Source organism: Crinia signifera, chromosome 5, assembly GCF_055691185.1.
Source record: "Crinia signifera chromosome 5, ASM5569118v1, whole genome shotgun sequence".
In the NCBI taxonomy this organism is placed as follows: domain Eukaryota; kingdom Metazoa; phylum Chordata; class Amphibia; order Anura; family Myobatrachidae; genus Crinia; species Crinia signifera.
Genome location: NC_139221.1, coordinates 1,748,391 through 1,774,808, shown reverse-complemented (window position 1 = coordinate 1,774,808; position 26,418 = coordinate 1,748,391). Strand labels below are relative to the sequence as shown.

Here is a 26,418-nt window from a genome sequence, read left to right as displayed (position 1 = left end):
ATACAAAGCCTGTTACACACACACTCACACACACACACACACATACATAGCCTGTTACACACACACACACACACACACACACACATACATAGCCTGTTACACACACACACACACACACACATACATATAGACATACATACATAGCCTGTTACACACACACACACACATAGCCTGTCACACACACATATATACATACACAGCCTGTTACACACACACACACATACCCTGTTACACACACACACACACACACACACACACATATATACATATATACAAAGCCTGTTACACACACACACAGACACATAGCCTGTTACACACACATATATCCATACATACACAGCCTGTTACACACACACACACACACACACACACACACACACACACACACTTTTTGTCTGTTCCCCCTGTCCATAGCCATGCATTGCGGGCGGCATTACCTTTTGAAACAGGAATTTGTAGCAGGAGCAGGACAGCCATCGCTGACCGCCAGTGATGAGCCGGGACTCGGGAGTCGGGCAGAAGACAGTCCACTCCACACAGCCAGCCAGTGTGCAAGTGTGACTGTCACGAAGCAGGCAGACGGCAGCTGTCATCTAAAAGCCGGGAGCTGGGTGGGAGACGCTGCAGCAGCAACCTTTGAGGGTAAGTCTATGAAGCCCCTCTCTCCCTGACATATTCTCTCTTTTTCTCCCTCTCTCTCTCTTTCTCCCTCTCTCTCCCTCTCTCCCTTTCTCTCTCTCTCTCTCTTTCTCTCTCTCCCTCCCTCCCTCCCGCCTTAGGGGGGGGGGGGCACCTTTTTATCTTGCCTCCGGGCAATGTACACAAACTTACGCCACTGCAGGGCACCCCCCCGGTCGGCGGCCCTGTATATGCATATTAACAAACTCAGCAAGATAAACAAATATACATTACGTTATCTTAAATAGAGCAAATCTGTAGTGAAAGGTGCATCTGACATGCCCTGACGCCGTTTTGGGTCTCCGTGGCAATGGACATACACGTCATGATTTAATCAGTGGCGTACCCAGAAACGGCTTCCAGCGCATCCTTCCTGTCCCAGCCCTGGCCTGCACCTTTCATTACAGATTTTTTCTATTTAAGGTAACACAAGGTATACTCATTAATCTTCCTGAATTTGTTCATATATTAGCATGTACAGTCTTGAGAAAAGGACCACTTGGTCATGAAACGTCAACCTTAAATGTACCTTAAGGTGGCCACACACGCACCGATCCCGGCGGTGCGATGCTATGCGATGGGGTGCGCGCTCCCGCGGCACCTCATCGCACAGTACAAAAAGTATGTGATGCACATACTTTTTGTACTAGCTTTTAATCGCATCGCATGCACAAGGCATACGATGCAATGCAATGCGTGCTAGATAAGCACAGAACGCACGCCGGGATCGGTGCGTGTGTGGGCACCATTAAACGTACATGGCAATTACAATTATTGATATTCAATATTGGAGTGCCGCTTCATTCTTCATTGCAGTATTTCTATTATACCTGAATCAGAATCAGCTTTATTGGCCAGGTATACTTGCGTATACTAGGAATTTGTTTTCGGTTTGCTGCGCAGCAGCCAGGTGTTTAACAAGTAAACAGCATACAGTACAAACAGGTGGGGGAACAGGTACAGTCATACAGAAAGTTATTCTGAGGGGACACCGTGTTAGATTATGTGCATAGGGTTATGGCGCTACCAGACAGTGAGGTGTTCATGAGTTCACGTGTCAACAGGTGATCCGCTTGAGAAAATAAACTCTTTAGGCTTCTGGTGGACCTGGTGGGAATAGCCCTGTAGCGTCTGCATGATGGCAGCAGGTTAAACAAGCCATGTGCAGGATGTAGTTGGTCCTTGACTATCTTCGTTGCCCGCTTTTTTGCTCTGGAAAGGTACAAGTCCTGGACAGAGGGAAGGTCTGTCCCGATTATCTTCTCCGCAGTTCTGACTACCTTTTGGAGTCTGCATTTGTCTCTCTCGCTGGTGGAGCCGTACCAGACCAGTATTGAGGAGCACAGTACAGACTCCACAATTGCGGCGTAGAAGAGGAGCAGAAACTTCTGTGGGATGTTGAACTTCCTCAGTTGCCTAAGGAAGAATAGCCTCTGCTGCACTTTTCCAACAATAGTAACAGTGTTGGGCCCCCATTTAAGGTCCCGGGAGATTGTGGTTCCTAGGAACTTGAAGGAGTCCACTAGCGACACTGCACTGTCAGCAATTGTTAGCGGCGGGACACCAACAGCCTTCTTCCTAAAGTCCACTACCATCTCAATGGTTTTGAGTGGGTTGAGCTCTAGATGGTTGCTGCTGCACCACCGGGCCAGTCGGTCCACTTCTTGTCTGTAGGCCGACTCATCCCTGTCCTTGATAAGGCCAATGACGGTTGTATCATTGGCGAATTTGATTATCTTTACTGATTGCGCCTCTGAGGTGCAGTCATTGGTGTACAGGGAGAAGAGCAGGGGTGAGAGTACACAGCCCTGGGAGGCTCCTGTGCTTATGGACCGCACTTGGGAGGTGAATTCTCCCGCTTTCACAACTTGTTTTCTATCAGTCAGAAAAGGCACCCACCACCTCATATTACAGTACCACAGAGTGCCGGTATACTCCTGCACAGCAACATCTCTTGAAATAGTTTTTTTTTTTCATGTATATAATATCTTTTACAGTTTTTCTACGTATTGTCTTCACATTTTACATTTGATCAGCCTTAATAGGCCTATATGGATATACATGATTTGGTTATATGTATATATGTCATGTCCTGTTTTTTGTATTGTGCACTAATGTTCTGCCCACCGGGTCTGTTCTAGGCGCGTCGCCGGAGGGACACTGTCTGCCTGTTGCATAGGTAACAGGTAACATAGGTAACAGTCGGAGGTGAGTGATCAGTGACGTCATCTTCCATCCGCCGTACGTGGATCAGCGTGAGGCTGGCAGGACATGATTTTAAAGGTGTGCTTCTTTATGTCTGTTTGTAATGCTCTTGAAAAAGGGGCTGACTCCCCCGAAACATTGAGCTAATTAAATCTTTTGCATCGAATTGCTGTAGTGTCGGTTTGTGTCCCAGGGTCATAGGACTTTGGTGGGATATTCTTGCTATATTGAAATTCTCATCAGGGCACACAGCATCATTAAAAGCCTTGTGAGTGCCGTTTTTTCCTGGGACCAGGATTGGTGCTATATGTCAACATTTATTCTGGCACTGCAAGAAAGTTGTTTATGATTATATTGGAGTGCCAGCAGAAGTGGAGCTGCCCTGCTGCCAGGATAGCGTATTAATTCTGGCCCGGGTGCCCGTTCCTTGGGGTGGAATACCCAAATGTACATACATAGAGAGGAGAAACGTCACTCCAGGGCCCCACTTGGACCGCCTGCAGGTGCCGCCACATATTCTGTAGAGGCCGCATGGCCATGCAGGTGACTCTATCAGCAGAGTCTGCCTGCTTCTCACCACACTCCATCGGACTGACTGGAGGGGGTACAGTCTCTGTGGGCTCATCTCCACGGGTCAAACAAGCAAGCCGGGATCCAGCATTCGGATTGGTAGCGCGAATCTGGGGTGCCGGCAGTGTGGGACAGTTCATCCTCAGATGTCCGATTTTCCCACAGCTGTAGCACTTCTTGACCAGGTGGGGCTCCGATGATCCCTGATTACTCGCAGGGACGCTGCGGGGCGATTGCTGGCCAAGAGCACCCGGGTTGGAAGATGCTTGCTTTGGGGGGCGATGAGCTGAAGAGGGGTGTCCACCTGGTGGTACAGTCCTTTGTAGTGGGCTGCTACTTGGGCGTTTCAGCCCCTGTGACCGAATTGCCACATACTTGTCCGCTAGCTGGGCAGCCATCTTTACACTGGGTGGCTCCCGATCTAGCACCCACTCCTTCACTTCCTGGGCACACCTGCGGTAGAACTGCTCCCTGCAGATCACATCAATCAGGGTGTCCCAGGTTGTGGCCTCCGATTCCTTCACCCACTTCACCAAGTACTGCCGCAGCTGGGTGGCAAACTGCTCGTGGGTGCTGCCAGGATTCTTTGGCAAGTCCCGAAACTTTTTCCTGTAGGACTCAGGAGTTACAAAAAATCGTTGGAGGAGGGCCTTGGCGACAACATCATAGTCCCCGCAGTCCTCATTGGCCACTCCTCGATAGGCCTCCAAGGCCTCTCCATGCAGGGTGGGCACAAGGTGTCTTACCCACTCCTGTTTGGGCAAATCATGTAGTTTACAAGTCCTCTCAAAAACTTGCAAATGTCCATCAATGTCCCCATCGCTGTCAGCAAACTTAGCAAACTGAATCCGTCCCACTCGGGGGGTAGCAGCTGACAACGGCGCCCGGGGTACCACAGCCTGTGGTGCCCGCTCCGCATGCCACATCCGAATGATGAGCATGCGTTCTTGTTCCGTTGCCCTCTCCCCTAATTCCGCTAGCCGATCCGCTAGGCTATCCGTGCCGCCCACCCTGGGACACACGGATCCTGGCCCTGCTAGGGAGTGTTGGGAAACGTGGCTGCTGCTAGAGGGGGCGGGGCTTGTGAGTCTCACCGGGTCCAGATGAAGGTCCTCTGTGTGGCTGTCCTCCTGGACACTGTCACCATCAGCGTGCTGCACCTCCTCCCGACTCGACTCCTCCAAGCGCTTGAGCGCCGCCCTCATTTCGTTTACAGTTGCTTTGGAAGGGATATCCACACCCTTCTTCCGACACACGATCTCGAGGTCATCCTTCGACATTCCATTGAAGTCCGCCATCTTGCGCGTTCTCCTGGCTGCCGTTACTCTTCCCTGAGTAACGCGGCTTCTCCAATCGGGTGACTGAAGAGCCGCCTGGGTTATCCCACCGCCTTGCCACCAATTTCTGTGACCGGACGCCTGCCCTTAGCTCTGGCTACGCCCTTCGGGTCCACAGATAGCGGTTCCTGGTCTCACGGGACCTGGCCAATAGGGGATTCCCTGTTACCGTCAGCAACCGCCTGTTACTGACTCCGCCCACTACGCAGTGGGCGGGGTATCACTGCCACCACCAGACTCCTTATACGTGGCGCCTGGAACCACGGTTACCTCCTCAGGACCAACCGCTGGCACCTGAGTACTACCTGCGGGAGTGTATGCGTCGACGCGCTGCTGACACACTCCTGGCTGGCGTCAGTGGCTTCCCCTCTGGTTCACGGACCAGACCTCTGCTTCGGTAGCTGGCAGAGCGGAGCTTGGAGGACGCTGGATACCTTTACCCAGAACAGCCGGAGAACGGAATTATTGCGGTAATTCTGTTAGTCGCAAGATGGCAGAGACGTCTTGAGGCAAGAAGATGTTTATTTGCTCAAAGTTCTTAAAAGAACTCTCTCCTAGAATAGGAGAGTGCAGCATACAGCAGAATGTTTACAGCAGGACAGGTAGAACAGAGTACAACTTTGGGCTCACAGAGCCCTGCTTATATAGGCAGAAAACTCTTTGACATTGTCAGATCCTCCCCCATACATTTACAATTTGCATCTCAATCTGATACGTTACTTCCCGTGCATAACGAACCAAGATTACATACTACAAAGGATAAATCCAATTTCCTTAGAATATATAACTTTCAGGAACAGGGGAGATATTTATCTCCTGGTAGCATGTTTACATAACGAAACACAAATGTCTGTGCCTCATCAACACCTCACACACAGGATGTCCTGGGCTCAGGGACCCATCACATATGGTACATAAATTTCCTTTTTAGCACCTCTTACACAGGGCCCACTCCCTGCTGTGTTTTGGACACTTTCAGACATTCTGACCAGAGAGGCAGATTAGCATTTCATTTCCTCATCACCAAGATTTGCTAAATCCCTTCTCCCAGAAAAGTACAAAGTGCATTGTAAGTCCAGAATGCATTCCTCAATATTCAATATTCAATACACAATATATGATGCAGTCCTAGCTCAGTGCCAAACATATATTACATAAATACATATGATATGTGTGCCGGGTGCCCAGCTCAGTGCTATAACTTACATCAGCACTGCAGCAGGGGTCCTGTCCCAGCTCAGTGCTGCTCATACAGTTTAAAACAGGGCAAGTGCCCTTGTTCTGAATAACGGCAAAGCACGGAGAGTTAACCCCTTCAGTGCTGTAGCCGCCATTAACCCCGTGTGCCGGGCTCTCCGGCCACAATACTAAGCTGTCAGTCAAATGTGTCGGCAACACACAGTTTAAGAGAGCATTGGAGATGGACCTGCTGTGAAGAAGTTACAAACTACACACACAAACATATCACATGACTTTACATAACTGCCCTTTGCCTATTTAGCTGAATGTACTGTATGCAGCATTATATTTGCGAGGTTTGTGCTGTGTAAAACAGCGCAAACCCAGTGGTGTAACTATAGGGCCGGGGGTCTGCTGGCGCTATTATTTCTCCTCCAGCTCCCCCCTCCTTGTAGGTGCAGCGAGGAGCTAGCAGGGGGGTCCATGCGGTGCGGGGGTACCACTACCTGCAGTCAGGAAGAGGCTGGACTCTGCGGCTCTGAGAGTATGACGTTGCCCGGGTCCCTGCAGTGAAGTGGAAATAACACTCCACCGCCGTGCGGCAGCGCGGGAAGCGCTTCTGACTTTGAAAACACTGGGTGCATGCTGATTGGCTGAATCTCAGTTTTCAAAGTTAGAACGCTTCCCGCGCCGCCGGGCCGCGTAGATAGCGCATTATTTCCACTTCACTGCAGGGACCCCGGCAACATCATACTCAGCGCTGCAGGGACCTCCAGGCTCTCCCTGACCGCAGGTACCCAGCTCCCCGGGGGTCTTGTCTTTTAACTGGGGGGGGGGGGGGGCAAAATTGTCCCGGCGGGGGGGGGGGGGGAGATTTTGTTACACCACTGCTCAAACCTCTGGACTTTAGGTATGCAGTGTAACAATGGGGGTTATTCTAGTCCATTCTTTCTGACAAAATCCTTCTTAGATGGACAAAACCATGTGCACTGCAGGTGGGGCAGATGTTACTTGTGCTGAGAGAATTAGATTTGGGTGGGGTTTTTCTTCAAAGTGAGATCTATATTGCAGTGTAAAATAAAGCAGTCAGTATTTTCCCTGCACAGAAACAAAATAACTCACCCAAATCTAATTCTCTCTGCACATGTTACATCTGCCCCCCTGCAGTGCACATGGTTTTGTCCATCTAAGAAGGATTTTGTCAGAAAGAATGAACTAGAATAAACCCCAATGTGTGGTAATGGGGTTTTTGATATTAAGATATCGTGACCGGCACTTTGATATGAGTATGCAGCCAAGCAGCAGTTATGAAATAATGGGTAGTCACTCCGAATGATAAACAGAAAAGGTACAGGAAGTGTAAACTTGTCACGGCCGCTGTTAGGACGCGCCGCTCACCTGTTCATCTCCGGCGGCGGGGCCTGCGGGCCATCCGTCTGGGTGCAGGACGGGGAGCGCGGCGTCTAGGTCTTCCGGCCGCGACCATCTTCCTGGGGCCTGCGGCACGCGCATCCAGCATGAGAGCCAGCCAAGGTTGTTTGTCTCCAGTCCGGGCGCCGCCATGTTGTTGTAGCCAGCCAATGGTTCAGAGCCCCAGTTCAACTCCTCCAATCAAGATCTGCCCTGGGGGATAAAGCAGAGCCCTCTGGGGCATACAAGCGCCAGTGCTTTGTTGTCAATCCCTGGGGAGGAAGCTTCAGCCTGTGCTCCTGTCCTTGCTCTGTGAAATCCCTGATCCCTGTCTTCGTTACCTGCAGTTCAACACCTGATTCCTGGATACCTGCATTTGCATTCTGCTCCCAGCCCTTACAGCTTTACACCTGTTTCCTGGACTTTGCAAATTGCATTCTGCCTCCAGCCCTTTCAGGTTTGCTACAGTCTCTCACATCTCCACTCCTGCTGTCGACCAGCTGCACCTGCTGCCAGCCCTGCGTGCCTGTTGACACATCTCCACTCCTGCTGTCGACCAGTTGCACCTGCTGCCAGCCCTGCGTGTCTGTTGACACATCTCCACTCCTGCTGTCGACCAGCTGCACCTGCTGCCAGCCCTGCGTGCCTGTTGACACATCTCCACTTCTGCTGTCGACCAGTTGCACCTGCTGCCAGCCCTGCGTGTCTGTTGACACATCTCCACTCCTGCTGTCGACCAGCTGCACCTGCTGCCAGCCCTGCGTGTCTGTTGACACATCTCCACTCCTGCTGTCGACCAGCTGCACCTGCTGCCAGCCCTGCGTGTCTGTTGACACATCTCCACTCCTGCTGTCGACCAGCTGCACCTGTTGCCAGTCCTGCGTGTCTGTTGACACATCTACACGTCTGCTGTGGTCCAGCTGCACCTACTGCCAGCCCTCCGTGCCTGCTGACGCTACACCATCCTGCTGTCTGCATCCGCACCTACTGCCAGTCTTTCGTGCCTGCTGACGCCTCACCATCCTGCTGTCTGCATCTGCACCTACTGCCAGCCCTCCGTGCCTGCTGACGCTTCTCCATCCCGCTGTCTGCATCTGCACCTGCTGTCAGTCCTTCAGCCCGCTGACGCTTCTCCACCTTGCTGTCGGCACCCGCATCTACTGCCAGTCATCGGTGTTCGCTGACTTCCGTCTCCTGCTGCTCCCTGCTGTCTGCACCCACAGTCAGTCATCAGTTTCCCCAGTAAGCTAACAGAGACTCTGGGATTAATCCCATCATTCTGGACTTTCAGTTGTTACCCAGGTATTCCACTGGGTTTTTCGGCCTGCAGTTTCATTTATGGTTTTGCCTTCTCATGTTGGTGCTACAATAAAAAGTTATATCAAACCTGCTGTTCTCCAGTCTCCTTCAAGTCGCAAACACCCAACCTCCAGGCCTCAGACAGATCCACAAGGTACCCCTAGCGTGACAAAACTGCACTAAATATAAAGAAACAGTGTATGACATAAAAATGTGCAATTTAATATATGAAAACGCATAAAAAAATCAAAAAACAATATAAACAATGAAGCAATAATGATAATAAAATGATTTAAAATACTGCAAATCAATGATCACTCAGTACATTGGACATGAGTGTATGGATAGTCACCCTTCCTGTGTGGTCCACCAGTACTGGGGAAGTCCTTTTGGTTATAGAATTGTAATATCCAGTAAAGGGGAAGTGGGGGTCTCTTCCTCTCCTTTGCCAATATGGAACCGGGTCTGTTAGGAGGTGGCGTTCCTCCAAAGATGGTGTTGCCGCGTTGAGTTTGAAGAGACAAGCCACTTAGTTCGATGGTTGTGGCATTAACCTCCACTGGAAAAGGTGGTGCCCGTATGTTGGTGGGCAAAGTGGGTGGCCTTTGATGCAGTGAATAGGTTTTTCAAGAGACCTACAAGTTTCGCCACAAAAAGCAGCTTTTTCAAGGATGTCTTGCTCTGTCTGGAGTCTGGGTTTAAATACCCTCTTAATAGAGGGTGATGTCATACACCCGTTTGTGCTTAGGTTAATTGCAGTAGTAAAATACATATTAAAACATATAAACAAATATACATATTCAATGTAAGGAGGCAGACTTACTTGTGCGCATGAAATAGACAACAAAAAAGAGATGAGCAGCGCTGTAGTTTAGGTAAAAAGCTAGTCAATTGGTTGATCTATCACAATTATTTAATAACTACTAAGCATAAAAAGGTAAAAATTTACCAGCAATAAAAATTGATAGCATAAGAATTGAGTCTATTATTAGACAATAAAATTGCTAAAAGTTCCTCACCAACCATCAACCTCTGGAGTAATGGAGAGTCCCGGATATGGAAGTCCAAGTGGAAAAGCTTATTTCCTTGGCAAGAGTCCAGGGGGAGAACCACTGTGTTGGAAAAAGGGGACAGGAGTGGCCCAAGATGGCACAAATCACCTGGAAGCAAGTGACATCCTCGACCTCCTGGAGTAGCAATGCAATAGAGATTTGTATCCAAAGTTTGGAAGTCAGGATATGGTAACCAAATTGGAGTGTCCGGGTTTTAGCACTCCAGAGATAAAGGGTTGAAGGGTTGTAGCAAGGAAATTTCTTACGCGTTTCGCTACACCTGGTAGCTTTATCACAGGATCTGGTGTATACTTGTGCGCATATTTGCTGATTAAATATAGAGGTCGAAAGATATGGAAAAACCTAAATGTTTAACGCCGCGTTCCCGGAAGTCTGGTCAGCGGGTGGCTTCGGGCGTTGGAACGCAGACGTCCATCGCACACTTCCTGTTTACGCAAGTGATGTCTCTGTCCAGCCGCTTCCGAAGGCCAGAGAGGAGTTTCTGGTATTTGGACCGCATGGATAGGACTGTGGATCACACGGAAGTGTGCCACAATCGGGAACTTAATGTTCTATTTCATTGAATGGAACATCACCGATTTTGTATAGTTCTAAAACTCAAGTGTGTCCAACATTTTTATACTCATATGAAAATACATCAAAAGCACTCATAAAGATATATACAGGTATACTTCCTGAAGGAATACTACTTAGGTGTACAGGCTGCTTGGAGGGACTGCTGGTGTACAAGCTGCAGGATGGGACTGCCGGTGTACAGGCTGCAGGGAGGGAATTCAAGGAGGGACTGCTGGTGTGCAGGCTGCAGGGAAGAACTGCTGTTGTACAGGCTGCCAGTGTACAGGCTGCAGGAATGGACTGGCCGTGTACAGGATATAGAGGGAGACTGACGCTGTATGGACTGCTGGGAAGAACTGCCGGTGTACAGGCTGCAAGTAGAACTGTCAGTGTACAGGCTGCAGGTGGGACTGCTGGTGTACAGGCTGCAGGATGGGACTGCAAGTGTACAGGCTGCTGGGAGTGACTGCTGGTGTACAGGCTGCTGGGAGGGACTGCGGGAAGGTACTGCTGGTGTACAGGCTACAGGGAGGGACTGCTGGTGTATAGGTGCATGGAGGGATTACAGGTGTACAGGCTGCTGGGAGGGACTGCTGGTGTATAGGCTGCATGGAGGTACTGATGGTGTACAGGCTGCTGGTGTACAGGCTGCAGGGAGGGACTGCTGGTGTACAGGCTGCAGGGAGGGACTGCTGGTGTACAGATTGCAGGGAGGGACTGCTGGTGTACAGGCTGCAGGGAGGGACTGCTGGTGTACAGATTGCAGGGAGGGACTGCTGGTGTACAGGCTGCAGGTGGTACTGCTGCTGTACAGGCTGTAGGATGGAACTGCTGGTGTGCAGGTGGCACAGAGGGACTGCAGGTGTACAGGCTGCAAGTAGAATTGTCAGTGTACAGGCTGCAGGTGGGACTGCTGGTGTACAGGCTGCTGGGAGGGACTGCTGGTGTGCAGGCTACAGGGAGGGACTGCTGGTGTATAGGTGCATGGAGGGATTACAGGTGTACAGGCTGCTGGAAGGGAATGCTGGTGTATAGGCTGCATGGAGGTACTGATGGTGTACAGGCTGCTGGTGTACAGATTGCATGGAGGGACTGCTGGTGTACAGGCTGCGGGGAGGGACTGCTGGTGTACAGGCTGCAAGGAAGGACTGCTGGTGTACAGGCTGCTGGTGTACAGGTTGCAGGGAGGGACTGCTGGTGTACAGACTGCAGAAAGGGAATGCTGCACAGAGGGACTACAGGTGTACAGGCTGCTGGTGTACAAATTGCATGGAGGGACTGCTTGTGTACAGGCTGCAGGGAGGGACTGCTGGTGTACAGATTGCATGGAGGGTCTGCTGGTGTACAGGCTGCAAGTAAGGACTGCTGGTGTACAGGCTGCAGGGAGGGACTGCTGGTGTACAGGCTGCTGGTGTACAGGCTGCTGGGAGGGACTGATAGTGTACAGGCTGCTGGTGTACAGGCTGCAGGGAGGGACTGCTAGTGTACAGGCTGCAGTGAGGGACTGCAGGTGTACAGGCTGCAGGAAGGGACTGCTGGTGTACAGGTTGCAGGGAGGGACTGCAGGTGTACATGCTTCTGGGAGGGACTGCTGGTGTACAGATTGCAGGGAGGGACTGCTAGTGTACAGGCTGCACGGAGGGACGGCTGGTGTACAGGCTGCAGGGAGGGACTGCTGGTGTACAGGCTGCAGGGAGGGACTGCTGGTGTAAAGGCTGAAAGGAGGGACTGCTGGTGTGCAGGCTGCAAGGAGGGACTGCTGGTGTACAGGCTGCAAGGAGGGACTGCTGGTGTACAGGCTGCAATTAGGACTGCCGGTGTACAGGCTGCAGGTGGGACTGCCGGTGTACAGGCTGCAGGATGGGACTGCTGGTGTGCAGGTGGCACAGAGGGACTGCAGGTGTACAGGCTGCTGGAAGATACTGCAAGTGTACAGGCTGCTGGAATGGACTGCTGGTGTACAGGCTGCTGGGATGGACTGCTGGTGTAAGAGTTGTAGGGAGAGACTGCCGATGTACAGGCTGCTGGGAGGGACTGCTGGTGAACAGGCTGCTGGAAGGGATTGCTGATGTACAGGCTGCAGAAAGGTACTTCCGGTTGTACAGGCTGCTGGAATGGACTGCTGGTGTACAGGCTGCTGGGATGGACTGCTGGTGAACAGGCTGCTGGAAGGGACTGCTGATGTACATGCTGCTAGAAGGGAATTCAAGGAGGGACTGCTGGTGTACAGGCTGCAGGGAGGGACAGCTGGTGTACAGGCTGCAGGGAGGAACTGCTGTTGTACAGGCTGCCAGTGTACAGCTGCAGGAACGGACTTTCCGTGTACAGGATATAGGGAGAGAATGCCGCTGAATGGACTGCTGGGAAGAACTGCCGGTGTACATGCTGCAGGTGGGACTGCCAGTGTACAGGCTGCAGGTGGGACTGCTGGTGTACAGGCTGCAGGATGGGACTGCTGGTGTACAGGCTGCTGGAATGGACTGCAAGTGTACAGGCTGCTGGAATGGACTGCTAATGTACAGGCTGCTGGGATGGACTGCTGGTGTAAAGGCTGAAAGGAGGGACTGCTGGTGTGCAGGCTGCAAGTAGGGACTGCCGGTGTACAGGCTGCAGGTGGGACTGCCGGTGTACAGGCTGCATGATGGGACTGCTGGTGTGCAGGTGGCACAGGGGGACTGCATGTGTACAGGCTGCTGGAAGGTACTGCTAGTGTACAGGCTGCAGGAATGGACTGCTGGTGTACAGGCTGCTGGGATGGACTGCTGGTGTAAGAGTTGTAGGGAGAGACTGCCGATGTACAGGCTGCTGGGAGGGACTGCTGGTGAACAGGCTGCTGGAAGGGACTGCTGGTGTACAGGCTGCTGGAAGGGAATTCAAGGAGGGACTGCTGGTGTACAGGCTGCAGGTAGGAACTGCTGTTGTACAGGCTGCCAGTGTACAGGCTGCAGGAACGGACTTCCCGTGTACAGGATATAGGGAGAGACTGCCGCTGTATGGACTGCTGGGAAGAACTGCCTGTGTACAGGCTGCAAGTAGAACTGCCAGTGTACAGGCTGCAGGTGGGACTGCTGGTGTACAGGCTGCAGGATGGGACTGCTGGTGTACAGGCTGCAGGATGGGACTGCTGGTGTACAGGCTGCTGGGAGGGACTGCGGGAAGGTACTGCTGGTTTACAGGCTACAGGAAGGGACTGCTGGTGTACAGGCTACAGGGAGGGACTGCTGGTGTATAGGTGCATGGAGGGATTACCTGTGTACAGGCTGCTGGGAGGGACTGCTGGTGTATAGGCTGCACGGAGGTACTGCCGGTGTACAGGCTGATGGTGTACAGATTGCATGGAGGGACTGCTGGTGTACAGGCTGCAGGGAGGGACTGCTGGTGTACAGGCTGCAAGGAAGGACTGCTGGTGTACAGGCTGCAAGGAAGGACTGCTGGTGTACAGACTGCAGGGAGGGGCTGCTGGTGTACAGGCTGCTGGTGTACAGGCTGCAGGGAGGGACTGCTGGTGTACAGGCTGCATGAAGGGAATGCTGGTGTACAGGCTGCTGGTAGGACTGCTAGTGTACAGGCTGCTGGTGTACAGGCTGCTGGTAGGGAATGCTGGCGTACAGGCTGCAGGGAGGGACTGCTAGTGTACAGGCTGCTGGTGTACAGGCGGCACAGAGGGATTGCAGGTGTACAGGCTGCTGGTGTACAAATTGAATGAAGGGACTGCTTGTGTACTGGCTGCAGGGAGGGACTGCTGGTGTACAGATTGCATGGAGGGACTGCAGGTGTACAGGCTGCAGGGAGGGACTGCAGGTGTACAAGCTGCTGGTGTACAGGCTGCAGGGAGGGACTGCTGGTGTACAGGCTGCTGGAGTACAGACTGCAGAAAGTGAATGCTGGTGTACAGGCTGCTGGTAGGGACTGCTAGTGTACAGGCAGCTGGGATGGACTGTTGGTGTACAGGATGCTCGGAAGGGACTGCTGGTGTACGGGCTGCTGGGATGGACTGCTGGTGTACAAGTTGTAGGGAGAGACTGCCGATGTACAGGCTGCAGGAAGGGACTGCTGGTGTACAGGTTGCAGGGAGGGACTGCAGGTGTACATGCTTCTGGGAGGGACTGCTGGTGTACAGATTGCAAGGAGGGACTGCTGGTGTACAGGCTGCAGGGAGGGACTGCTGGTGTACAGACTGCAGGAAGGGAATGCTGGTGTACAGGCTGCTAGTAGGGAATGCTGTTGTACAGGATACAGGGAGGGACTGCTAGTGTACAGGCTGCTGGTGTACAGGCTGCAGGGAGGGACTGCAGGTGTACAGGCTGCAGGAAGGGACTGCTGGTGTATAGGCTGCAGGGAGGGACTGCCGGTGTACAGGCTGCAAGTAGGACTGCCAGGGTACAGGCTGCAGAATGGGACTGCTGGTGTACAGGTGGCACACAGGGACTGCAGGTATACAGGCTGCTGGAAGGGATTGCTGGTGTACAGGCTGCTGGGATGGACTGCTGGTGTACAGGCTGCAGAGAGGGACTGTTGGTGTACAGGCTGCTGGTGTACAGGCTTCTGGGATGGACTGCTGGTGTACAAGTTGTAGGGAGAGACTGCCGATTTACAGGCTGCTGGGAGGGATTGCTGGTGAACAGGCTGCTGGAAGGGACTGCTGGTGTACAGGCTGCAGAGAGAGACTGCAGATGTACAGGCTGCTGGGAGGGACTGCTGGTGTACAGGCTGCTGGAAGGGACTGCTGGTGTACAGGCTGCTGGAATGGACTGCTGGTGCACAGGCTGCACGGAGGGACTGCAGGTGTACAGGCTGCTGGGAGGGACTGCTGGTGTACAGGCTGTTGGAAGGGACTGCTGGTGTACAGGCTGCAGAGATGGACTGCTGGTGTACAGGCTGCAGAGATGGACTGCTGGTGTACAGGCTGCAGAGAGGGACTGCTGGTGTCCAGGCTGCTGGAATGGACTGCTGGTGTACAGTCTCCTGGAAGGGACTGCTGGTGTACAGGCTGCTGGGAGGGACTGTTGGTGTACAGGCTGCTGGGAGGGACTGCATGTGTACGGGCTGCTGGTAGGGACTGCTGGTGTACAGGCTGCAGAGAGGGACTGCTGGTGTACAGGCTGCTGGAAGGGACTGCTGGTGTACAGGCTGCTGGGAGGGACTGCTGGTGTACAGGCTGTAGAAAGGGACTGCTGATGTACAGGCTGCTGGAAGGAACTGCTGGTGTACAGGCAGCACAGAGGGACTGCTGGTGTACAGGCTGCTGGGAGGGACTGCTGGTGTAGAGGCTGCAGAAAGGGACTGCTGGTGTACAGGCTGCTGTAAGGGACTGCTGGTGTACAGGCTGCTGTAAGGGACTGCTGGTGTACAGGCTGCAGTAAGGGACTGCTGGTGAACAGGCTGCTGGAAGGGACTGCTGGTGTACAGGCTGCAGAGAGGGACTGCAGGTGTACAGGCAGCTGGATGAGACTGCTAGTTTACAGGCAGCTGGATGGGACTGCTGGTGTACAGCTGCTGGAAGGGACTGCTGGTGTACAGCTGCTGGAAGGGACTGCTGGTGTACAGCTGCTGGAAGGGACTGCTGGTGTACAGGCTGCTGGGAGGGACTGCAGGTGTACAGGCTTTGGGAGGGACTGCAGGTGTACAGGCTGCTGGGAGGTACTGCTGGTGTACAGGTTGCAGAGAGGGGCTGCTTTTGTACTGGCTGCTGGAAGGGACTGCTTGTGTACAGGCTGCAGAAAGGGACTGCTGGTGAACAGGCTGCTGGAAGGGACTGCTAGTGTACAGGCTGCAGGGAGGGACTGCAGGTGTATAGGCTGCTGGGAGGGACTGCTGGTGTACAGGCTGCAGAGAGGGACTGCTGGTGTACAGGCTGCACAGAGGGACTGCAGGTGTACAGGCTGCACAGAGGGACTGCTGGTGTACAGGCTGCTGTAAGGGACTGCTGGTGTACAGCTGCTGGAAGGGACTGCTGGTGTACAGCTGCTGGAAGGGGCTGCTGGTGTACAGGCTGCAGAGAGGGAATGCTGGTGTACAGGCTGCTGTAAGGGACTGCTGGTGTACAGACTGCTGGAAGGGACTGCTGGTGTACAGGCTGCAGAGAGGGATTGTTGGTGTACAGGCTGCAGAGATGGACTGCTGGTGTACAGGCTGCAGAGATGGACTGCTGGTGTACAGGCTGCAGAGAGGGACTGCTGGTGTACAGGCTGCTGGAATGGACTGTTGGTGTACAGTCTCCTGGAATTGACTGCTGGTGTACAGGCTGCTGGGAGGGACTGCTGGTGTACGGGCTGCTGGGAGGGACTGCATGTGTACAGGCTGCTGGTAGGGACTGCTGGTGTACAGGCTGCTGGAAGGGATTGCTGGTGTACAGTCGGCACAGAGGGACTGCTGGTGTACAGTCGGCACAGAGGGACTGCTGGTGTACAGGCTGCTGGGAGGGAATGCTGGTGTACAGGCTGCAGAAAGGGACTGCTGATGTACAGACTGCTGGAATTGACTGCTGGTGTACAGGCAGCACAGAGGGACTGCAGGTGTACAGGCTGCAGAGAGGGACTGCTGGTGTACAGGCTGCTGGAAGGGACTGCTAGTGTACAGTCGGCACAGAGGGACTGCTGGTGTACAGGCTGCTGGGAGGGACTGCTGGTGTATAGGCTGCAGAAAGGGACTGCTGATGTACAGGCTGCTGGAAGGGACTGCTGGTGTACAGGCAGCACAGAGGGACTGCAGGTGTACAGGCTGCTGGGAAGGACTGCTGGTGTACAGGCTGCTGTAAGGGACTGCTGGTGTACAGGCTGCAGAAAGGGACTGCTGGTGAACAGGCTGCTGGAAGGGAATGCTGGTGAACAGGCTGCTGGGAGGGACTGCTGGTGTACAGGATTTGGGAGGGACTGCAGGTGTACAGGCTGCTGGGATGTACTGCTGGTGTACAGGATGCTGGGAGGGACTGCTGGTGTACAGGCTGCTAGAAGGGACTGCTGGTGTACAGCTGCTGGAAGGGACTGCTGGTGTACAGGCTGCAGAGAGGGACTGCTGGTGTACAGGTTGCAGAGAGGGATTGTTGGTGTACAGGCTGCAGAGATGGACTGCTGGTGTACAGGCTGCAGAGATGGACTACTGGTGGACAGGCTGCAGAGAGGGACTGCTGGTGTAAAGGCTGCTGGAATGGACTGCTGGTGTACAGTCTCCTGGAAGGGACTGCTGGTGTACAGGCTGCTGGGAGGGACTGCTGGTGTACAGGCTGCAGAAAGGGACTGCTTATGTACAGACTGCTGGAATTGACTGCTGGTGTACAGGCAGCACAGAGGGACTGCAGGTGTACAGGCTGCAGAGAGGGACTGCTGGTGTACAGGCTGCTGGAAGGGACTGCTAGTGTACAGTCGGCACAGAGGGACTGCTGGTGTACAGGCTGCTGGGAGGGACTGCTGGTGTACAGGCTGCAGAAAGGGACTGCTGATGTACAGGCTGCTGGAAGGGACTGCTGGTGTACAGGCAGCACAGAGGGACTGCAGGTGTACAGGCTGCTGGGAGGGACTGCTGGTGTACAGGCTGCTGTAAGGGACTGCTGGTGTACAGGCTGCAGAAAGGGACTGCTGGTGAACAGGCTGCTGGAAGGGAATGCTGGTGAACAGGCTGCTGGGAGGGACTGCTGGTGTACAGGATTTGGGAGGGACTGCAGGTGTACAGGCTGCTGGGATGTACTGCTGGTGTACAGGATGCTGGGAGGGACTGCTGGTGTACAGGCTGCTAGAAGGGACTGCTGGTGTACAGCTGCTGGAAGGGACTGCTGGTGTACAGGCTGCAGAGAGGGACTGCTGGTGTACAGGTTGCAGAGAGGGATTGTTGGTGTACAGGCTGCAGAGATGGACTGCTGGTGTACAGGCTGCAGAGATGGACTACTGGTGGACAGGCTGCAGAGAGGGACTGCTGGTGTAAAGGCTGCTGGAATGGACTGCTGGTGTACAGTCTCCTGGAAGGGACTGCTGGTGTACAGGCTGCTGGGAGGGACTGCTGGTGTACGGGCTGCTGGGAGGGACTGCATGTGTACAGGCTGCTGGTTGGGACAGCTGGTGTACAGGCTGCAGAGAGGGACTGCTGGTGTACAGGCTGCTGGGAGGGACTGCTGGTGTACAGGCTGCAGAAAGGGACTGCTGATGTACAGGCTATTGGAAGGGACTGCTGGTGTACAGGCAGCACAGAGGAACTGCAGGTGTACAGGCTGCTGGGAGGGACTGCTGGTGTACAGGCTGCAGAAAGGGACTGCTGCTGAACAGGCTTCTGGAAGGGACTGCTGGTGTACAGGCTACTGGGAGGGACTGATAGTTTACAGGCAGCTGGATGGGACTGCTGGTGTAAAGGCTGCACAGAGTGACTGCTGGTGTACAGCTGCTGGAAGGGACTGCTGGTGTACAGGCTGCAGAGAGGGACTGCTGGTGTACGGGCTTTGGAAGTGACTGCAGGTGTACAGGCTGCTGGGAGGTACTGCTGGTGTACAGGCTGCAGAGAGGGGCTGCTGTTGTACTGGCTGCTGGAAGGGACTGCTGGTGTACAGGCGGCACAAAGGGACTGCAGGTGTACAGGCTGCAGAGAGCGACTGCTGGTGTACAGGCTGCTGGAAGGGACTGCTGGTGTACAGGCTGCAGAGAGGGACTGCTACTGTAAAGGCTGCTGGGGTACAGGCTCTAGGGAGGGACTGCTAGTGTACAGGCTGCTGGTGTACAGGCTGCAGGGAGGGACTGCAGGTGTAGAGGCTGCAGTGAGGGACTGCTGGTGTACACTGTACAGGCTGCTGGGAGGGACTGCTGGTGTAAAGGCTACTGGAAGGGACTGCTGTTGTACAGGCTGCTGGAAGGGACTGTTGGTGTACAGGCTGCAGAAACGGACTGCTGCTGAACAGGCTGCTTGAAGGGACTGCTGGTGTACAGGCAGCAGGGAGGGACTGCTGGTGTACAGGCTGCTGGGAGGGACTGCTGGTGTACAGGCTGTTGGAAGGGACTTTTGGTGTACAGGCTGCAGAGATGGACTGCTGGTGTACAGGCTGCAGAAAGAAACTGCTGGTGTACAGGATGCTGGAAGGGACTGCTGGTGTACAGGTTGCAAAGAGGGACTGTTGGTGTACAGGCTGCTGGGAGGGACTGCTGGTGTACAGGCTGCTGGGACGGACTGCTGGTGTACAGGCTGCTGGGAGGGACTGCTGGTGTACAGGCTGCTGGGAGGGACTGCTGGTGTACAGGCTGCAGAGAGGGACTGCTGATGTACAGGCTGCAGGAAGGGACTGCTGGTGTACAGGCTGCTGGAAGGGACTGCTGGTGTACAGTCGGCACAGAGGGACTGCAGGTGTACAGGCTGCTGGGAGGGACTGCTGGTGTACAGGCTGCAGAGAGGGACTGCTGATGTACAGGCTGCAGGAAGGGACTGCTGGTGTACAGGCTGCTGGAAGGGACTGCTGGTGTACAGTCGGCACAGAGGGACTGCAGGTGTACAGGCTGCTGGGATGGACTGCTGGTGTACAGGCTGCAAAGATGGACTGCTGGTGTATAGGCTGCAGAAACGGACTGCTGCTGAACAGGCTGCTTGAAGGGACTGCTGGTGTACAGGCTGCTGGGAGGGACTGCTGGTGTACAGGCTGCTGGGAGGGACTGCTGGTGTACAGGCTGTTGGAAGGGACTTTTGGTGTACAGGCTGCAGAGATGGACTGCTGGTGTACAGGCTGCAGAAAGAAACTGCTGGTGTACAGGATGCTGGAAGGGACTGCTGGTGTACAGGCTGCAGAATGGGACTGCTGGTGTACAAGCTGCTGGGAGGGACTGCTGGTGTACAGGCTGCAGAGAGGGACTGCTGATGAACAGGCTGCAGGAAGGGACTGCTGGTGTACAGGCTGCTGGAAGGGACTGCTGGTGTACAGTCGGCACAGAGGGACTGCAGGTGTACAGGCTACTGGAAGGGACTGCTGGTGTACAGGCTGCTGGGAGGGACTGCAGGTGTACAGGCTCTGGGAGGGACTGCAGGTGTACAGGCTGCTGGGAGGGACTGCTGGTGTACAGGCTGCAGAGAGGGACTGCTGGTGTACTGGCTGCTGGAAGGGACTGCTGGTGTAAAGGCGGCACCGAGGGACTGCAGGTTTACAGGTGTAACGATCAGATCAGGTGATCGATCAAATTAACGTATGCCTCCTGTTATGATTATCTGTTCAATCAATGTATGTCTGATATTGGTGTAATAGTTATGTCTCCTGTGAGTATTGGAATCAGGACATGTCTTGTATGTAAACTGTAGGTGACCCTGGTTTGAGTTTGACGCCTGTATTCCCTCAGTGTGACATCTGTGGACTCCTCCTGAGTTAGGATGTAAGATAAGATCTGAGCCCCTCATAAACCATGGTCCAGGAGAAGAGGTTAGAGTTTGTCCCCTTCCTTCACATCTCTTATCAGTGGGTCTGCTATGCAAGGAAGGAGGATCAATCACTTTGAAAACAGCAGACTGTAGAAGATACATTGCCAGGGACCTTCCACACTCCTTCAGCATGGAAAGAGTGGAATCCCAAGGGTGGGAGGGATGAGGGAGTCTGCAAGGTATAACTAAGACCTTTCTCCCTATAGTCAGTGTCACTACCTGGGGGTCTAGCAAACAGGCTGTAGGCGACGAGAGATTTCTTGTGGAGAACCCCCCCACGTCAGGATTGGTACTTAAGTGTAAGCTACGGTTCTGTCATTTTTCCCCTTTTTATTTTATCTCTGAAATTGCATTTAATCGTTGTGTGTACTTTTAGAATCATTGTAATGTCTTGTAACCATTTTGTTTAAAGCTCTGTAGTATTTCTAGGAATAAATAATACATATTCCCAGTTCTGGTTCTGTGTTCCTAAGACTCATTAGCCTCAGAAGAGAAAGGCTGGAAAACGTTACCATTGTTATATTGTATTGTGTGGTCAGGGGCGAGCCAAGCCGCCCCTTGCGCAGTTTCAGGCGCTAAAATCAGGTTTTGGCTGGTGGCAGTGTACCTCAAGGAAAGGACCCGAGTGTCCTGAGTGAACCCCAGTCACGGCCGGCGCTGCTCAGATTGACGTATCGGAGCAGGCGACCGGTGGGTCCGTGACAACAGGCTGCTGGGAGGGACTGCTTGTGTACAGGCTGCAGAAAGGGACTGCTGGTGTACAGGCTGCAGGGAGGGACTACTGGTGTAAAGGCTGCAGGGAGGGACTGCTGGTGTACAGGCTGCTGGGAGGGACTGCAGGTGTACAGGCTGCTGGGAGGGACTGCTGGTGTACAGGCTGCAGGGAGGGACTGGAGGTGTACAGGCTGCTGGGAGGGACTGCTGGTGTACAGGCTGTTGGATGGGACTGTTGGTGTACAGGCTGCAGAGATGGACTTCTGGTGTACAGGCTGCAGAAAGGGACTGCTGGTGTACAGGCTGCTGGAAGGGACTGCTGGTGTACAGGTTGCAGGAAGGGACTGCTGGTGAGCAGGCTGCTGGAAGGGACTGCTGGTGTACAGTCGGCACAGAGGGACTGCAGGTGTACAGGCTACTGGAAGGGACTGCTCGTGTACAGGCTGCTGGGAGCGACTGCAGGTGTACAGGCTCTGGGAGGGACTGCAGGTGTACAGGCTGCTGGGAGGGACTGCAGGTGTACAGGCTGCTGGGAGGGGCTGCTGGTGTACAGGCTGCAGAGAGGGACTGCTGGTGTACTGGCTGCTGGAAGGGACTGCTGGTGTAAAGGCGGCACCCAGGGACTGCAGGTTTACAGGCTGCTTGGAGGGACTGCTTGTGTACAGGTTGCAGAGAGGGACTGCTGTTGTACAGGCTGCTGGAAGGGACTGCTGATGTACAGGCTGCAGAAAGGGTCTGCTGGTGTACAGGCTGCAGGGAGGGACTGCTGGTGTACAGGCTGAGGGGAGGGACTGCTGGTGTACAGGCTGCAGGGAGGGACTGCTGGTGTACAGGCTGCACAGAGGGACTGCTGGTGTACAGTCTGAGGGGAGGGACTGCAGGTGTACAGGCTGCTGGGAGGGACTGCTGGTATACAGGCTGCAGGGAGGGACTGCTGGTGTACAGGCTGCAGGGAGGGACTGCAGGTGTACAGGCTGCTGGGAGGGACTTCCGGTGTACAGTCTGTTGGATGGGACTGTTGGTGTACAGGCTGCAGAGATGGGCTGCTGTTGTACAGGCTGCAGAGATGGACTACTGGTGTACAGGCTGCAGAAAGGGACTGCTGGTGAACAGGCTGCTGAAAGGGACTGCTGGTGTACAGGCTGCAGAGAGGGACTGTTGGTGTACAGGCAGCTGGTAGGGACTGCTGGTGTCCAGGCTGCTGGACGGGACTGCTGGTGTACAGGCTGCAGAGAGGGACTGCTGGTGTACAGGCTGCTGGAAGGGACTGCTGGTGTACAGTCGGCACAGAGGGACTGCAGGTGTACAGGCTGCTGGGAGGGACTGCAGGTGTACAGGCTGCTGGGAGGGACTGCTGGTGTACAGGCTGCTGGAAGGAACTGCTGGTGTACATTCTGCAGAGAGGGACTGCTGGTGTACAGGCTGCAGAGAGGGACTGCCGGTGTACAGGCTGCTGGAAGGGACTGCCGGTGTACAGGCTGCTGGAAGGGACTGCTTGTGTACAGGCTGCAGAGAAGGGCTGCTGTTGTACAGGCTGCTGGAATGGATTGCTGGTGTACAGGCTGCAGAAAGGGACTGCTGGTGAACAGGCTGCTTGAAAGGAACTGCAGGTGTACAGGCAGCAGGGAGGGACTGCTGGTGTACAGGCTGCTGGGAGGGACTGCTGGTGTACAGGCTGTTGGAAGGGACTGTTGGTGTACAGGCTGCAGAAAGGGACTGCTGGTGTACAGGCTGCTGGAAGGGACTGCTGGTTTACAGGCTGCAAAGAGTGACTGTTTTTGTACAGGCTGCTGGGAGGAACTGCTGGTGTACAGGCTGCTGGGAGGGACTGCAGGTGTACAGGCTGTTGGATGGGACTGTTGGTGTACAGGCTGCAGAGATGGACTACTGGTGTACAGGCTGCAGTAAGGGACTGCTGGTGAACAGGCTGCTGGAAGGGACTGCTGGTGTACAGGCTGCAGAGAGAGACTGTTGGTGTACAGGCAGCTGGTAGGGACTGCTGGTGTCCAGGCTGATGGACGGGACTGCTGGTGTACAGGCTGCAGAGAGGGACTGCTGGTGTACAGGCTGCTGGAAGGGACTGCTGGTGTACAGTCGGCACAGAGGGACTGCAGGTGTACAGGCTGCTTGGAGGGACTGTTGGTGTACAGGCAGCAGAGAGGGACTGCTGATGTACAGACTGCTGGACGGGACTGCTGGTGTACAGGTGGCACAGAGGGACTGCAGGTGTATAGGCTGCTGGGAGAGACTGCTGGTGTACAGGCTGCAGAAAGGGACTGCTGGTGATCATGCTGCAGAGAGGAACTGCTGGTGTACAGGCTGCAGAGAGGGACTGCTGGTGTACAGGCTGCAGGGAGGGACTGCTGGTGTACAGGCTGCAGGGAGGGACTGCTGGTGTAAAGGCTGCAGGGAGGGACTGCAGGTGTACAGGCTGCTGGGAGGGACTGCTGGTGTACAGGCAGCTGGAAGGGAATGCTGCTGTACAGGCTGCAGAGAGGGACTGCTGTTGTATAGGCTGCAGAGAGGGACTGCCGGTGTACAGGCTGCTGGGAGGGACTGCTTGTGTTCAGGCTGCAGAGAGGGCTGCTGTTGTACAGGCTGCTGGAAGGGATTGCTGGTGTACAGGCTGCAGAAAGGGACTGCTGGTGAACAGGCTGCTTGAAAGGAACTGCAGGTGTACAGGCAGCAGGGAGGGACTGCTGGTGTACAGGCTGCTGGGAGGGACTGCTGGTGTACAGGCTGCTGGGAGGGACTGCTGGTGTACAGGCTGTTGGAAGGGACTGTTGGTGTACAGGCTGCAGAAAGGGACTGCTGGTGTACAGGCTGCTGGAAGGGACTGCTGGTTTACAGGCTGCAAAGAGGGACTGTTGGTGTACAGGCTGCTGGGAGGGACTGCTGGTGTACAGGCTGCTGGGAGGGACTGCTGGTGTACAGGCTGCTGGGAGGGACTGCATGTGTACAGGCTGCTGGTAGGGACTGTTGGTGTACAGGCTGCAGGGAGAGACTGCTGGTGTAAAGGCTGCAGGGAGGGACTGCTGGTGTACAGGCTGCTGGAAGGGACTGCTGGTGTACAGGCTGCAGGGAGGGACTGCTGGTGTACAGGATGTAGGGAGGGACTGCTGGTGTACAGGCTGCATGGAGGGACTGCAGGTGTACAGGCAGCTGGGAGGGACTGCTGGTGTACAGGCTGTTGGAAGGGACTGTTGGTGTACAGGCTGCAGAGATGGGCTACTGGTGTACAGGCTGCAGAGATGGACTACCGGTGTACAGGCTGCAGAAAGGGACTGCTGGTGTACAGGCTGCTGGAAGGGACTGCTTGTGTACAGGCTGCAGAGAGGGACTGTTGGTGTACAGGCAGCTGGTAGGGACTGCTGGTGTCCAGGCTGCTGGAAGGGACTGCAGGTGTACAGACTGCAGAGAGGGACTGCTGGTGTACAGGCTGCTGGAATGGACTGCTGGTGTACAGTCAGCACAGAGGGACTGCAGGTGTGCAGGCTGCTGGGAGGGACTGCTGGTGTAAAGGCAGCAGAGAGGGACTGCTGATGTACAGGCTGCTGGACGGGACTACTGGTGTACAGGCGGCACAGAGGGACTGCAGGTGTACAGGCTGCTGGGAGGGACTGCTGGTGTACAGTCTGCAGAAAGGGACTGCTGGTGTACAGGCTGCTGGAAGGGACTGCTGGTGTACAGCCTGCAGAAAGGGACTGCTGGTGATCAGGCTGCTGGAAGGGACTGCTGGTGTACAGGCTGCAGAGAGGGACTGCAGGTGTACAGGCTGCTGGAAGGGCTTGCTGGTGTACAGGCTGCTGGAAGGGACTGCTGGTGTACAGGCTGCGGAGAGGGATTGTTGGTGTACAGGCTGCTGGGAGGGACTGCTGGTGTACAGCCTGTACAGAGGGACTGCAGGTGTACAGGCTGCTGGAAGGGACTGCTGGTGTACAGGCTACAGAGAGGGATTGTTGGTGTACAGGCTGCTGGGAGGGACTGCAGGTGTACAGGCTGCTGGAAGGGACTGCTGGTGTACAGGCTGCAGAGAGGGACTTCTGGTGTACAGGCTGCTGGGAGGGACTGCTGGTGTACAGGCTGCTGGGAGGGTCTGCTGGTGTACAGGCTGCACAGAGGGACTGCTGGTGTACAGGCTGCAGAGAGGGACTGCTGGTGTACAGGCTGCAGAGAGGGACTGCTGGTGTACAGGCTGCACAGAGGGACTGCAGGTGTACAGGCTGCTGGGAGGGACTGCTGGTGTACAGGCTGCTGGGAGGGTCTGCTGGTGTACAGGCTGCACAGAGGGACTGCTGGTGTACAGGCTGCAGAGAGGGACTGCTGGTGTACAGGCTGCACAGAGGGACTGCAGGTGTACAGGCTGCACAGAGGGACTGCTTGTGTACAGGCTGCACAGAGTGACTGCTGGTGTACAGGCTGCACAGAGGGACTGCTGGTGTACAGGCTGCACAGAGGGACTGCTGGTGTACAGGCTGCACAGAGGGAAGGGACTGCTGGTGTACAGGCTGCAGGGAGGGACTGCTGGTGTACAGGCTGTAGGGAGGGACTGCTGGTGTACAGGCTGCAGGGAGGGACTGCAGGTGTACAGGCAGCTGGGACGACCTGCTGGTGTACAGGCTGTTGGAAGGGACTGTTGGTGTAAAGGCTGCAGAGATGGGCTGCTGGTGTACAGGCTGCAGAGATGGACTACTGGTGTACAGGCTGCAGAAAGGGACTGCTGGTGTACAGGCTGCTGGAAGGGACTGCTTGTGTACAGGCTGCAGAGAGGGACTGTTGGTGTACAGGTAGCTGGGAAGGACTGCTGGTGTCCAGGCTGCTGGAAGGGACTGCAGGTGTACAGACTGCAGAGAGGGACTGCTGGTGTACAGGCTGCTGGAATGGACTGCTGGTGTACAGTCAGCACAGAGGGACTGCAGGTGTGCAGGCTGCTGGGAGGGACTGCTGGTGTAAAGGCAGCAGAGAGGGACTGCTGATGTACAGGCTGCTGGAAGGGACTGCTGGTGTACAGGCTGCAGAGAGGG

General features: G+C 54.8%; 1 protein-coding gene across 1 annotated transcript in view; it reads left to right on the top strand.

The window, feature by feature from the left end:
* Positions 1-293: 293 nt before the first annotated feature.
* LOC146079849 (uncharacterized) overlaps positions 294-26,418 on the top strand; it is a 90,334-nt gene continuing 64,209 nt past the window's right edge. The window contains exon 1 of the mRNA XM_083186502.1: positions 294-642. The gene's annotated coding sequence lies outside the window, so the exon portion shown is untranslated. The remainder of the gene's footprint in view (positions 643-26,418) is intronic.